The sequence below is a fragment of the Sorex araneus genome, chromosome 2 (genome assembly GCF_027595985.1).
Source record: "Sorex araneus isolate mSorAra2 chromosome 2, mSorAra2.pri, whole genome shotgun sequence".
In the NCBI taxonomy this organism is placed as follows: Eukaryota; Metazoa; Chordata; class Mammalia; order Eulipotyphla; family Soricidae; genus Sorex; species Sorex araneus.
Window position 1 is genome coordinate 148,973,530 of NC_073303.1, and position 17,136 is coordinate 148,990,665.

Sequence of the window (17,136 nt, forward strand, 5' to 3'; positions counted from 1 at the left end):
GCAGTCTAGTTAGCGCCTACTGCAGGCAACATTACAACCATGCATCACAAAAATTTTTGGAAAAATTTAGATATTTCGTGTGGTATCAGTGGGAAAGGGTCTTGAAATCTGTGCCTATATTTTACTCACATTCTGTCTCAGACCCTTTTATTGACTGACTTTTTTTTTCCCTGTACAACTATATGAGTACACCATGTTGATTAAAACTATAAGCCAACTCTTATGAGATGTGTAAATAGGTATCACTGAATCTGAGGGTGGTCTTAAGGATCTTATAATACCTCTTTTACTGAAGACATCAAAAAAACTTTCTGGCACAAACGGCATAAAGAATACCAAAAAAAAAGTCTGAATGTGAGAAAAGGGATGCCTTAAACAGCTTTCCAACTATGACTACTTCACCTTTAATAAATGACATAAATTATGAAATAAAAACACTGCCTGTGGATACAATATTGACAATGGAGAAAATTAATAAATCAATATTTAGAAAAGGTTAAAATAATGGTGCAGTACTAATTTTTTCCTACCTTAACTGTAGGCACAAGTATAATTCACCTTTTAATTAGCCACTTCTTAGATCTAATTAAGTAGTTGTCAAAATTTGATATTGTAAAGCAATCAGTGATCTATAGAACAAGTATATCACATAAAAGCCAGTCAATGCATATTATGACACTCAGAAGACATTAAAGAGACAATTTCACCAGCAAGGGAAACAAATGAGACTCACCTCCATTAGCAAGAATAAACTAATGGTACTACATCAAATTATACAAGCTAGAGCAGAAAAACAGCAACAGACTGGGGCAGGTGCTTGTTGTTTGTTTTTTTTTAATTCAGGAGGCCAAGTTCAATCACCAGCACATGATCCCATGAGCAGTACTAGAAGTAACTCCTGAGGGCTGAGTTTGACGTAGCCCCTAAGCATCACTGGGTACAGCCCAAAAGTAAGAGTAAGAAAATAAAATAGGACGATTTTTACACAACAAATGATACAACTCCCAAACAACTAGATGCAAGCTACAAATTGTGAGAAGACATTGGTGTGTCACTTATTCGTCTAGGGGACAACAGCAGAATATATGAAGAACACAAGCAACTCATGAACACTAAACTCAAGCGACCAATGGACTGACGCTACAAAAAGTTGGACAAAACCTTGAACTCTTTTCCAGAGAAAGCAGATGGCCCATTTGTGGGAATGAACCTAACCAAAAAGAACGGAAATGAGTACTGGTGATGAAATGACAAAGGTTAAAAAAGGAGATCTGGTAAACTGTTGGTAGGTATGTAAATAGGCATAACCTCTATAAAAAAAAATAGTGCAAGAGTTCTTAATAGAATAAAATAGAGGGCAGGAAAGATAACTCAACAAAACGAATGCCCGCTTTGTATGTGGGAAAACTGGGTATAATGCCTGGTACTGTGTGGTCTCCCAAGCAAAGGTAATCTCTCTCAGATGTAATAAAAAAAAAATATGCAAATCTCATTTGGTCCAGCATGCAAAACGATATAAAACCACTAACTTGAAAAGATGGTTTTACCATTTTATCTATCAGTATTAGACACAAAGATCAGAACATACAGTATCAACCTAAATACAAAAAGAAGTTATGGTATACACCACTTACCAGAATGCAATATTGTTTTGTTTTGTTTTTAATGAAATAAGAGAAAATTGACAGCTGGTCCATCTATATGTAGAACAACAATAATCAGAGCATAAAACATGGTCAAAAACAAAGCTAAGTCCTAGCCATAGTAAAAACAGTGGCATTCAGACAGCACTGGAAGGGAAAGAGAATGGGGGCTCTTCTTGGAGGTGGGCTGGACAGCACCAAGAATTTGATGACAGAAGTGGGGAGGCTTTTTTCTCTCAGTTCGGGCTTGCTCCTGGCTCTACAATCGCGAATTACCCCTGGAGGCGTTAGGGCTGCAAGGGATCAAACCTGCGTCAGCTGTGTGCAAGGCAAACACCCTAGGGAGATTACATGCAGTGCCAGGGACTCAACCAGGGTCAGGTTGCATGCAAGGCAAGGACCTTGACCAAATTTTTCCTGCCCTCTTTCTAAATATTTAAATTTTAATGTTTATTGCATCAACCTCACTCTCGAAGTTTTAACAGAAGCATATAGAACTTTCATTTCTTATGGTTTTAATATAAGAAATACAATTATGCTTATTGTAGTTAACTCCTTTTTAAGTAGGAACTCATTTTTAAAGTATATGACATGAACTTTTATGTGTCATCCAATTATTGCCTTTCAGCTACAAATGTATCTTTCATCTATGCATTATGACAAATTATAGTATTTCTCCCTTAAAATAAATATGATGTTAACCTGTGTCCAGAGATAGCATTACGGAGCTATTGCCTGAGGATCTCCTTCTATGCCCGGCACAGACTAGGAAGAGCTTTCAGTGTGATCATGAGAACAATGGATAAAGCCAGTACAGCTACGAGGATACCATATACAGTCCACCCCTCTCTGCAGTCATGGTGTGCAAGGACCTTTTCTCAGAAGTCTCCTTGCATGTAGCTCACACAGCCTTGAGGGTCCACCCTCCCAGAAGTCCCGTTACACACTCACCCTCACAGAATATAGCTTATTCTTTACCCAAAAGCTTCAGGATAGTTTTAGTCTTGCCAGTTACAGAATGAGCTGAGCCACATCATCTCAACAAGTCTGAACCCCTTCGAAATCTGTCCATGATTAGCTACTTTCAGCCTGAGCACAAAGTACTGCAGTTTTTCTATTGTCGAAATTACTAAATTTGAGATACATTTCCCCCAAATAACCAGTTTGTCTCCTGAAAGGATATGAAATACTTTTAAAATGCAAGAAAGAATCTTTTAGGTGTTAATAATGTGACACTCAAGTAATAGATATTAGAAATCAACTCCTATTTTTATGATTATGCAACAGAAGTACACAGAAAGATCTTCAATTCTATCAGTACTAAGCTCTTTCAGAGAATGACATACAGAACTAATGGTAGCCAGGAAGAAACATCCATAGTTTAAAACATGTATATATATATATATACACACACACATATATATACACACACATATATATACACACACATATATATACACACATATATATACACGTATATATATACACATATATATAAACAACTAGCAAAAAAATAGCGATTAGTAAAAAAGAAAAATCAAATGCTCTCTGAACCCAATAATAGATATCTACAAAAATTCATGACTAATACTATACTATTTAATGATAGAAAAGTCATAATAGTGAAATAAAAAGCATGCAAATAAAATTTTAAGGAGTTATATATGTAGCTCAGTGGTAGAGTACACTATCATTCCCAGCAAATATATCCACCAAAAAAAATGATTTATAGAATACATGCCCCTGAATATATAAAATCCTTTTCAAATATTATCCTTGAGGTACCAAAACAATAATACAATGGATAGGGCATATGCCTTGCAAGTGGTCAACCCAAGTTTGATCTCCAGCACTCTATATGGTTCCCGAAGCCCTGAGTACTGAGGCAGGAGCAAGCCCTGAGCACTGCTGAGTGTGGCCCAGAAGAAACAAACACACACACACACACACACACACACACACACACACACAGGAGCTAATAAAAGTTCACTGAAGTTGTAAGATACAAATACAATGGCAATATGTGACTGTACTGCAATATTAACTAGCCATCAAGATAACAAATTTTAATTTACCAATGAAGTACAAAAATTATATGAAAATTATAAAATACAGCTAAAAGAAACTAAAAAAATTAAAAGAATACAATAATATTCCCTAAACTAATCACATCCAACATAATCTGTATTCAAATCACACCTGGCATCACTGCCAAATCTAACAGATTCATCTTAAATACTTACAGAAATTACAGAGACCAAACAGTCCCCTCTCCACCCCCCAAAATGTTGGAATATTAACATTTCAAAATTCAACTTGCCAAACTAATAAAAACATGTAGAAGAGCTGCTGTAGTCAAAACTGTAGAACTATAACTGAGACATGTAGATTCTGAGAACAATACATGAAGTCCAGTGTAAACATTCACGTTAATGGTCAACTGACTTTTTAAAAAGACTGCTGAGAAGCCAGAGAGAAAGTATAGGGATTAAGGCACTTAGCTAGTATTCAGCCAACCCAATTCAAGTGCCAGCACCACTGAGATTCCATCCCCCACCCCAAGCACAGCAGACCCCCTTGAGCTCAGAGACAAAAGCCCTGAGTACCAGTGGGTATGCCCCCTCCCCAAAAGACCCAATAATGTGAATTATTACATGCCAAGATAATTCAACGGAAAACTAATCATTTAATGAACAGTTACCAACAACTGAACACCCATCTAATAAAAAATGAAGGGGCTAGTAAAAACAGTACATAGATTAAAGGCAGTTGCACTGCATGTGGCTAACCCTGGTTCAATTCCTAGTGCTATGTGTGATTCACCAAGTACCACCAGAGTTGCCCCTCAGCACAGTCAGGAACAGACTCTGAGTACCATCAGGTGAGGCCAAATCACCACTCTCAAAAGAAGCTGTGTTCCTTCCCTCAGAAAGTAAAAGCTAAAACTAGATAAATGTCTAGAATTCAGCAACAAATTTTCACAAAAATGTCAAAGCCTTTTTTAAATAATGGGTTTAGACACCAAAACTACTAGCAGCAAAGATATATTTTTTTTTGCAAAGATATTTTTTAAAGAAAAAACTGTCACTGCACCCCAATGCTCATCCATCTGCTCGAGCGGGCACCAGTAACATCTCCATTTGTGAAACTTGTTGTTCCTGTTTTTGGCATATCGAATACGCCATGGGTAGCTTGCCAGGCTCTGCCGTGCAGGAGGGATACTCTCAGTAGCTTGCCGGGCTCTCCGAGAGGGATGGAGGAATTGAACCCGGGTCAGCCGCGTACAAGGCAAACGCCCTACCCGCTGTGCTATTGCTCCAGTCCAAATAAAATAAAAGAAAATTTTAAATATTTGTGCTAAAATAGAAACCATCCAAAAATGAAAAATTTCATCCAGCCTGAAAGACTGAAACAGAAAATAAACTCGCACAACTTAATAGTAAAAATGAAAGTAATACAACTGAAAAATAAGCAAAAGTTCTGGCTATGTCTTGAAAGAACATGTAAATGGTCAATAAATACTTGAAAATTTGCTTAACATCATGACCACCAGGGACATGCAAATCAAAATAATAACCTATCATGTAGCTAGGATGCTACAACCAAAAAGTGAAATAATACAAATAGATTTTAAGAAGAAGTCACCTCCACTGCTACCTAAAAGTATGGCCACTGTAGGAAACAAAGGTCATAGTTACCACAAGACTCAGGCATTCTACTACTAGGAAAAATACCCATATTATGAAATAACATCCACCCACATAAAAACTTGGGAGATAAAATCTGATGGCAGCATTCTTTATAATATCCCCCGAAATAACTATTCATTCAACTAATATATGAATGATATAACCATAAAATGGAATAGCACAAAAAAAATTTAACTACACTACGCATAGTCCATGAAATAATTATACTAGATGAACTAATCTAGACACGAAAGACTACAAATTTTGTAATATTTATATGAAATTTGTATAATAGGAAAATCTATAAATTAATGGCTGCCAAGTATTGGGTAGGTGATAAATGTACAATTCTGAAAAATTCCTAAAACTTGCTGAACTGCTTATCTTAAATCAGTAAATGCATGGCAGGTGAATTATCAATAGAGTTGTAGATTTTTAAAGAGAATATGGAAATAGCAGACAAAAAGGGAAAAACAAAAGAAATAAAATGGAGAGCTATTAAGGCGAGAGAGTGTTAGATCCAGCTCTTTCCCCATGCTGGCACCACACAGCTAAAGGTGACCCTGAAAACCACCAAGCATCTTCAGGGCTGGATCTGGAGACACAAAGTAGGGCTGGCAGAGCCCATGTGCGACCTTAGCATAGCACAGTCAGGGGATGCTGCTTATGCGCTAGCACCGAATCATCAGCATCAGAGTATCACTGGTGGACCCTGGGCATCCTGAGCACTCCTTAGGATGCCCAAACAGAAACAGCAGAAAAAAGCGAGCAAAGTTTACTCACACTAAATACCAGGATGTCCCAGGCAGAAGAAATATAATTCCAGATGGTAACAATATGAAGATTCAAGTATTTAAAGTGCTTGCCTTGCACATGGCTGAACCCTGTTTGAATCCCAGGTACTGCATATGGTCACTCTGAGGACCACCAGTGGTGATCCCTGAGCACAGAGCCTGGAGTAAGCAAGCCCTGTGCACCAGCAGACGATGCCCCCCAAATCCATCAAACAAAATTAAGTTAAACAAAGAAGAGCAATGAAAATATGAATTAATCAATGAGAGAAACAGTAGATTTAAACCCAAGTATGTACATAATTTAGTTAACTGTATATACTAAAAAAACCTAATGCAATTATAAATTGAAATCCAATGAAGTACACTTTAAGAGGAGCACTTTCAGACGGATTGCTATTTTATGATAAGTCAAGTTCAAGAAAGATATAACAATTGCAAATTTGAACTTACCTCCTAAGACTCAAACTCTACAGAGCTAAGTTTCCCAAAATAAAAAAGTGAACAAATCTAACGTATGAATTATGATTTTACTATGTATGTGTGGACTGGAACCATAACACAGCGGGTAGGGCATTTGCCTTGCATGCACCCATCCCTCTTGGAGAGCCTCCATCCCTCTTGGCAAGCTACCCCTGGTGTATTCAATATGCCAGAAACAGTAACAAGTCTCACAATGGAGACATTACAGGTACCCACTCATCAACAAGTGCTACAGAGCTACTATATATGTGAGCAATTAACTAAAAACACAGAGAAAAGAACAGAAAGGGTAACAAATCAGAAAGGGTAACAAATCAATTTACTCTGAGGCATATACATACATAATTAGAAAAATCATTCCAACAAATCCAGCAATGAAATTATATTTTCATGTATAGGTAGACATGCCAAAACTGAACTCACACTGCATGGCAAAACCTGAATCAGAACAAGTCTTTGACAAAATTAAAATAAAAATAAGGTAATTCTCATGTTTTAAGTAATAAATCCCAAAATAAATGGAATTATAAAAAAATTTCACGACAATTTTAAATGCTTTTGAAACATTTATACACTGCCATACCTATAATGCCATGATCAGAAAAAAAAAATCACTGAGCTTAATTGTACAATAAAAAAAGGAAGTGGGTCCAGAAATGTTGCAGCCGGTAAGGTGAATGCATTGCAAGCAGTCAATCCAGTTAGATTCGTGGGCCATCATTATGGTCTCCCAAAACCTACAAGGAGTAAGCCCTGAGCAGAACAAGGAATAAACTCTGAGAACTGCTAGGTATGCCTGAAAATCGTTCTCATAAATACTCTAGCTACAAACAGCTTTTTACCAACTAAACAATGACAATACTAAACTCTTAAAATTTATAAATATGCAACACCTTAATTTTTCTGAGTCCTTGACCTGAATATCAAAACTTGTCAAGGACATTTTAAGAATGAAAAACTATCAACCAATTTAATTCACATATGTTTTACGGGGAAAGTAATAGTTGTCTAACCCAACAATACAATAAAAGAATATATTCACCAAAATTAAATTATTCTGTAAACACAAAACTGTTCATTATTTTCTAGATGTCACTTCATTATAAAAAAAGGAAACCAATAATCATGTTAAAACTAAGATAAAGCATTTGAAAAATAGAATAAAAAGCTTTCTAAATCTATAAGCGTTCCTAGAGCAAAAGATGAAAATGTGAAATAGCCACACAGCAAAAAAATTTTATTCAAATTTGAAATGCTAAGCTTTTTAAAAATCTGAGTTTAGTTATGGAATAACAATACCTACAGTCACAGCAGTCTTATCTGCATAATTTATCAGCACTGTAAAGGTACCAGTCAATGCTATAAGCAAAGGAAAAAACTATAAATATAAAAAAAAGGATAGAAATAAGACTTTCCATACTTATATGATGTGACTGTATAAGGGAAAAACCCTAAAACTCAACAGAAATAAAACAAGTAGCAAGGTCTCTAGATATAAAGATCAAAATACCAGTATCACAAATTGTATATGCCTGCAAATAATTAGTAATACTTTTAAATACTGTTTATAATATTTTTTTAAAAATCACTGCAATCTATTAATACAGATCCAATCTAAAATACATTACATAATCTATGTACAGATAAACTAGATATTCTGGCGACTATTCTAAGTCTTATTTTTTTCTATATTTTAATATTTTGTAAACCATGTCACAAATGAGCTTATAAGCTTAGGAGCAGTCACCGAGTTCGTACTCTTATTTTACTCAATACATTGTGCTCTGTGACATATTACCTGATTGATAGTCCCCTCTTGTATATGTAAGTCATTTACTTTTTTAATATTACAATTAAAGCTCAAATGTTGTAACTCGTCCTATTCTAACATTATTCAACCCACTCCTAAAATTTAAAGCTAACAGCTCAAGAGAAGTATTTTAATCATCTAACAATACAAAACCCTAGAGTGCCTATTTCAGATGACTGTAGAGGGCAGCAAAGCAACAGCAATACTCTCAGAGAAAATTATTTTTGTCTTAGAGATCTACAGATATTCTTATATTTTAACAGGTGCTGTAAAGATGAAAAGCTCTTAGTAGAGATTTGTTGGCATACTATATACAAATTATATCTGCTACTTAAACTTTTCACTATTAATTATAAATATAACCAAAATATATCAATGCAAGATTCCATTATAGAAAATTAATTTGATTTTAAAAAAGAATGGCTTCAAAATAATCATTACAGCTGCTAACTTTTACAAATCAAAAGCTGAAAGTTTTCTCATTAAAACTGCAAATATATATTAAACACAAAAAATGAATAAATCCAGTTTTATTTCTTGCTAAAAGTAGGTATTTTCATTAACATTAATATCTTCATTAATATTAATGTTCATTAATTATAGTAGTCTTGATACTCCTTCTTTTTCTGTTACTCAGTTTTTCAAACATAGTCAAACCCAACTTTAAAATGTAGTAAAACCTTCCAACACTGTGCTACAGTGAAAAATGCAGTAGTACTCCTTGAAAGAGGAGTACCACACGGCATAGCCTGGCAAGCTACCCATGGTGTACTCAATATGCCAAAAACAGTAACAAGTCTCACAATGGAGATGTTACTGGTGCCCGCTCGAGCAAATCGATGAACAACAGGACAACAGTGCTACAGAACTATTACAATTATAAGTTAATTCTGCTTTTAAAAAACAGACGGGCCGGAGCGATAGCACAGCGGGTAGGGCGTTTGCCTTGCATGCGGCCGACCCGGGTTCGATCCGCGGCATCCCATATGGTCCCGCAAGCACCACCAGGAGTAATTCCTGAGTGCAAAGCCAGGAGTAACCCCTGAGCATCGCTGGGTGTGATTCAAAAAGCAAAAAAAGCAAAAAAAAACAGACAAAAACAACAATCAAAATAGTTTATTCACAACATAACTGCTTATAGGAATGGAAAGCTATTATCAAAATTGATAGTCAATAACAACTGTATTATTTGGATATGCTTCTTGAGGTTTTGTTGGTAGTGAATATTTTACCTTTTACCTTTTAATAGTTACAGGCCCTGCTGTAACCATTAATGTTAGTTAGACATACCATGATCCAGCCCCCTGCACCCTACAACATCAAAGTGTTAGTACTATAAAACGCCTGCTTCAAGCTCTTCAATAAAATACAAACTGAGGGGAGCTCAGAGACAGTTAAGCAGTGAGGGCACCTGCCTAGCATGGCCCAAGCCCGTGTTCAATTCCACGTACCTGCAGTGCACATTCCACGCAATCACTGGTCTGTTAGCTAAGAATCACCAGTGGGATTGGAAGGCATCCCAACACCACCCCACGAGGGGGGGGGGGCAAAAAAATATGTAACTGAAGCTTAAGGAAAATCTTGGCATTTATATTTTGTAAATAGGAAATTTCTAACTGTATTTTATATTTAGATAGTTTATATGATTAAATATTTAACTGAATGACTACAACTATTTTCATTTTAAATCAAAATCAAATCAAATTTATAGTTTATGACAGGACAGGTACAAAATAAATCAATCTAATACACAGTTGCTATGACTAAATTAAAAATATCTATTAATTTTCAAAAATAACCTAATCTTTTAATAATGATGATAATGCCTATTACCGGTAACAGTCATAAATGAAAATGATCCTACTACTTAAAAAGAATTATTAGGACACTGTGGTTTAGAAAGTTTAAGGCATATTATGTCCTGGCACCAGTCCCACTTCTACTGTCAACTTCTCTCCATCACTGCTCCAGTTCCCTAGCTACCATCCCCAGCAAGTCTCCCAGACTGCATCTGTTTTTTGGTTCGTTTTTTTTTTTTTGCTTTTTTTGGGTCACACCCGGCAATGCACAGGGGTTAACTCCTGGTTCTACACTCAGAAATTACCCCTGGCGGTGCTCAGGGGACCATACGGGATGCCGGGCATGGAACCCGGGTCAGCCACGTGCAAGGCAAACGCCCTACCTGCTGTGCTATCACACCAGCCCCTCCCAGGCTGCATCTTTGACAGGCACATTTTAAAGCTTAATTGTTGTGGTTTGGGTCTCCTGATTCCACTGTTATTTGGGTCTCCTGATTCCACTGTTATAATGCTGTGGTTTGGATATCTAGTTACACCACTCCTCTACACCACTGGTGTATGCTCACAGCCCCTAACCCCTCCCCGCCATACTTCCAAATCCACCTCTTCTCACTTCCCTCACTCCCACCCATCATTTCTTTCCTTCTAGGAACTCCTCCCTGTATTCTGCTGTCAAGGGTGATCTAGGCATCAGCGTTTCCTATAGTGTATTCCATTTCCAGTTATTTTATAGGCCTCACATAATATTTTCATTAAAATTTCTGGTTTTCCTCTAAAAAATGCCAGTAGAAGATATTGTCACTGTCACTGTTATCCCATTGCTCATCGATTTGCTCAATTGGGCACCAGTAATGTCTCCATTGTGAGACTTCTTGTTACTGTTTTTGGCATATTGAATACGCCCGGGGAGCTTGCCAGGCTCTGCCATGCGAGCGGGATATTCTTGGTAGTTTGCTAGGCTCTCTGAGAGGGACAGAGGAATCTACTCCATAGATACAGCAAAGCCTGATGTAAAGACTTTCCTGTTAAGAATATACGTCACAAAATAATTCATAATTTAATATTATATAATGAGCACATAGCGTACTTTAGAAAAGAAAAAAAGCTCTCTGGGGGAAGTGGTAAAGGCTTCAGAGAAAATTTATCTCAAACTGGACATTTCTAATTTGACTAACAGGAAGGAAAAGTAATGGCATTTTATGCCCTTAAGTTGAGAATAGAGAAAGTTATTGCTTCAGAAACAATGATCAGTTTCAGAACTACTTAACATAATTTTAGATAGTTTGGTAGTCACCAGTCATACTTGGCATTCTAGCACATAAAATACTTTGTCCAAATAGCAATCTGTAGGAGTAAAGTTCACAAAATATTTTCAAGACAATGTAAAATATTGAGTTAATATAAATGTGTGAATTATTTTATATTTCTACTAATATACAAATTTTGTTTATAAATATATATAAAACTATTATCACCATTGTTGTAAATGTTGCATGAGGATAACGTTCAAAATTATGAATATAGCTCATATTTCCATTGGACAGCGCTGCTTTTAGACTAAATTTGACTTGATTGCTAAACTCTTTCAATAAATCAAGTGTTTTATGCTAAGAAATTGGGATACAAAAAGAAATAGAGCAGCCTACATGAGAACACCCAATACAAGAGGTCAAATCATTAATAAAAATACTGAAATGAACAGTGCTTGTTAAGGGAAGAAAGAATCATCTGAAGATAAAAACCCTCATAATCCAGAAGTTCCAATCCCCTGATTTGACTCCCCACCCTTTTCGCAAAAACCATTTGATTCAGCAAGTCTATGGAAGTGGCTGGAATTGTTGTTTTGAAAATAATTCTCTAGTAATTGTGGTATTAACCCATCCGCAAAGACTGCTTTGTTAACTCTGGCTACCTGAACAAGAAAAGTGCTGTATAAACCCTCCCTCCTTCTTATAAAATGTTTTTCTTCTGAAAGAACTCCAGGGGGCTGAGCCTCTCCTGGGTACAATAATTGACCTCTTTAAGAATAAATCTGAATGTTTGAAATCATTAAAGGAAGCCAAATGAAGGTTCTTTTAAGATATTATAATAATGTCTACTATCTACAGTCATCTGTGTCATTTACATTTACAACTACAAAATAACCCTATCTGAAGTGCCAAAAGCATACTGTCATTTTCTAATTGGGACTTGGTATGTTATTATATATGACTTAAATTCCAGCCTCTGAATATAAACTCATAAAGCAACAGGTAATTCTTTCCTATTCATTTTAATTAGCAAAATATGTTAGAGTCAGAATACAAATAAATAAATAAATAAATTTTAAAATCCAAGGGTGCTATCTTAAAGAAAATGTGAAATTAACAATCTAAGTAACCAATATAACTCCTTCTATACAACTATAGGGCCTGAATTATGACTATATCTAGAATTACGGCTATATGTAGATCATTAGAATGAGTTCCCATTAAATTTGAAATTATTAAAATTCCACTGCACTTAATCATTTAGAAAAAGTTTAGGCTCATATTTGATAAAGTTTTTAATAAACTTTATTTTAATAAATGAATAGACTATGTGAGAACTTTTTAAAATGTTTAATTAAATCCAGGAAAGGATATAAATTCAAGACTTTAGAAAGTTTAGATTAAAAATAAGTAATCAAAAATATGACATCAATGATGTAAAACCATCCCTAGTGATCATTCCACTAGTAATTTAAGGGTTATTTAACTATAGTATAAAATTATATTATCTGTAGCATATAAAGTAATGCCACATCTTTTATATACAAGTCTTTTATAGACAAGTTCAGCTAACTTGTCTTCATTTTTTAAATAAAAGCCAATATCCAAAGCATTTTCTCCTTAACTATAGACTCAAAATGTAAATCAGAGCTGCTGAATCACCTCTCTCTCTCTCTCTCTCTCTCTCTCTCTCTCACACACACACACACACACACAAACATATACACAAACACACAAATAATTGCCAAGCTTTTTTATACGCTTACTTCTGATATTGTAGCTAAGTGCAAGAAAAAAAAGGTTTGGTCTTTTTTGCTTGTTAAAAATGTAAAAATTTGATTAACTATTCAACTACATTTGTTTAAGATGTAAAAACATATATATGGGCTATATGTATTGTAAGTTCCAAACTGATATTTTCAGTTACTAGATAAAATATAAGTGAAACTGACTCCCTTTTCCAAACTCCACATTTTCAATAATCACTGACACTCTAAGTGACCTTATGAAACTGCAGACCAAAAACGATTTTGCCATCATTAAAGTGATTCAACCGGGTTCCATACAATTACACAGTTGAGTTAATTTCATTATTCCCCAATATTCTGAAAATTCCCCACTATATTTATTTGAAATAAATTTAACAATGACTTAAGTACTAAGGATCCTCTACAGTCAGTAAAGATATAAAGAGCAAATACAAGTCAATTAACTCTAAAACTCAATTATTTAAGACATCAGGGCAGAATTTAATAACACAAGGTTGGCTGACTAACAATGTACAATATAATAAATGCTAATAGTTGGGTGTTTACTGTATTTCTGCACTGTGTTTTCTTCTTTCATTTAATCCTCACATGAACTCCATAAGGCAGTAGCTTATCTCTTCTTTTGCACAAGGAAACCTTAAGGTTACTAATGTTAACTTGCCCAACAATTTATAGTGGCAGTCTTTTACAGACTCAACCTGCCAATTTACAATTAAACCAGAGAAAGAGAATACAAAGTTGTATCACCTACAACCTTATTACTACCCTCACTTAGACTATCTCGCTCAGAGATACTTGAGAAAATACTTTCTCATCCTCAATTCACATTCAGTATGGTTATCTAATGGGTGAGGTATCCCACTTGCATAGTATACCTCATAAAGATTTCTATGGTGAACATTAATCTGTCCAATAACCAGCTATTATCTTTTTCACTATGCAGCAGGCTCTTTGAAATCAGGACTAGCTTTATTCAAGTTTTATATCCTCAAGTATGTATCATATACCAGGAACACATAAAGTACTGGAACTGCTGTCAAGGGTTCGTTCAATTATCATAGATCATCTTTTCTATAAGCTTCAATTTCCACCTTGACATAAAAACCTTGCTGAAAGTAGAATGATAGTATCCTATACTCAAACAGAATCTTAACAATGGTCAACTAGTCTATCTTTTCTTTCACCAATACTAGACATCTCTTTCATAAGGTCACATTCTCTCATGAAAGTTTGTAAGCACCATCAGTGGCCCACCCCCACCTCCCCAACACCCCCCCACCAAACACACAAGCTTCAAATAGGTTAGAAGGAAAAGTGAGATCAATCTTATCTACTATGAATTCTCATGAGAATGAAATACAGAATCACAAATTAAATGAAACAAGATTCATCCCATTAGATGATGCTGTAAGTCCAGTTCCCTTGACTTTTATATCTAAGAATGTCTTAGGCTTAAACTTAAAAAAAAAAACTAGTAGTGTGTCAACTTGCAAAATTTTCATTTTAAAAGTTCAATTCTTCAAATAAGACAGTAACCTCACATAGTACACCTATAGTAAATTTTTTATATATACCAGAATATCAATTGTATTAGTTGGGAGGTTTTTTTAGCAGTTAAGTAAACGTGATTTAAAAATTATCATGTGTTAATACTACAGAAGCCAAGCGCAATTGGGACAAAGCTAAATGTAAGTAACAAATCAAAAATAGTAAAAAGAAAACCTTCATGTGATGTAAATAAATCATTATGATTAATGAGTCAATAGTCATCTCTTGTAAATACTAAACTTTACAAACTGACTACTCAAACTAACACATGCCTAACCCGGTAATTAGTACTCTGAGTGTCAGATCGATTAACAGGTTAGATTTAAAAAATCTAATTTCTTACTAAGCATTCATAAGACTGTGCCCTACTCAAAGACTATGCCCTACTCAAAGACTGAATTCTAAAAAGAGAAAGGTTGAAGGAAGAAAAAAAACTTGTCATAAGGATTCACAAAGTAAGGTGTTATAACACTATAAGCCAAAATAGGAAGTTCTGTAAATGAGCAGTGCACAGTAACACAAAGCTAGTGTCTGTCTCTACAACTACAAGCAGAGTTTTGCTTAAAAACTTCAATTTACACTTACACTAATTCACAATACCATTGCCTACACTGTTTGGATTCTGGGGACTCTAAAGTCCTTCCAACAGTACATTATCGATAAACTTTTATATATTTTTTTTTCAATGTGAAAACCAGAGTTACTTCAAAAAGTAATCAACACTTGTCTTGCACAAACACTCAAAAGTATTGCTGGAATTCTATTTCCTTGTATTAATTGTACATATGACCTAGCTTCAGTCTTCCACAGGGCTTTGCCTAGCTCAGCTTTCACTGGAGCCACAAATAATACTCTTTTCAGTCTTTAATCACAATCTAAATCAGGATAGTTAATTGTTAACACTTCCCTCCAACTCCCTCCCACCTAACTAATCCACATCCCTGAATGGAAAAGAACAATTCACAAATTCAATACAGAATCTTGCATCAATAAGCATTCAGAATTGCACCTCGGAACCAATATTTGGAAAGCAATCTACAGAAACAACGCGTACTAGATAACATGTCATTTATTACACTGTAAATCAGAAACTTTCACTGCAGAGCTTGAAATACAGTTTACTAGGAGGGGAAGTGTCAGCCTGTATTACGGGCACTTAATCTCTTGAAACCTCCCTCCTCTCAGAACCTGACACAGAATTCTCTTTTTTTCTAAATCACACTATCCAAGAAATCCACACATACCTCTCCTTTTAATAAATACTAGTAAAACTTCTGATTTTAGGATGTCAATAAGAAAACACTGAAATTCAGCAACAACCTTAAGTAGCACGGGGAGGGAGGGGAGGGGGGGGTAGATTCTTCGGTAAACCAATCTTTGAGGAAGTTTAAATTTTGACTCCGGCACCCTCTCCACCAAGAACCCTCGAAGACGTCTAAGGTCCTGCAGAGCTCAGTACTCTCAGCTGATGAGAAAGCTCCGCAGACCGCTGGCCTTATTCTCCCAAACATCGCCCGCATGCATTAGTAATCACTAACGCCCATCTCTTACAAGAAAGCAGGGGCTTTAGTTGTTGTGCGTTTGGTTGGGTTGGGCTTTTGCCTGGATCCTCAACAAACAGGCTTCCCGCCTCCGACCCCTAACACCAGAACTTAAGGGGATGGAGCTTCCCGAGGTGCCAAGATCCTACCAACAGGGAAGAAAGAGAACGGGCAGCAGCCGCGGGAGGGTGCCGGGCAGAGGCACGCGGCCGAGGCAATCGGGCACTTTAACACCAATATCAAAGTCCCGAAGTAATCGGCTTGGCTGGAACCGACAACAGCCGTGAGGGGCGTCCCACACCGGGAAGGCTGCAGGGCGGACCCAGCAAACCGATCCCGGGGCCGCCAGGGCCGAATGGGGGTAGGGGGCAGAGCACCGACCCCGGGCTTGAAAGGGGGATGCTCCAGGGTGCGGTACCGCGGCGCTTCGTTGGGGCGGTGTGTGTGTGCGCGCAGGGGGTGAGCCCCACAGGCTTCGTTCCTCCATCCGGGCTCGGGTCCCTTAAGGGTACCCGAAATCCCAGGTCAAGTTTCACCGCGGAAAAAACAGGGGGCGGCCGAGGCTCATCCCCGCATCTCGGCCCGAGCCCGCGCTCTCCGCTACCCCCGCCAAGGAGCTGGGGAGTAACGGTCCCCGGAGCGAACCACGAGGAGCCCGGCGCGCCCAAAGCACGAGGCGTGGGGAACAAAAAAGAGAAAAAAAGAGAGAAAGAAGGAAGAATCGTCCGCCCAACACAACACAAAAACCCTCCGTCCCCACCCCGCCCCCGCCCCGAGGCCCCACCAGCCGCCCCGGCGACGCTTCACGCCGGC

At 36.8% G+C, this 17,136-nt stretch overlaps 1 protein-coding gene across 3 annotated transcripts in view; it reads right to left on the minus strand.

Moving 5' to 3' along the window:
- The window catches only part of NECTIN3 (nectin cell adhesion molecule 3), a 103,465-nt gene that overhangs the window by 85,703 nt on the left and 626 nt on the right, over nt 1-17,136 (minus strand). The gene's annotated exons all lie outside the window — the stretch shown is intronic.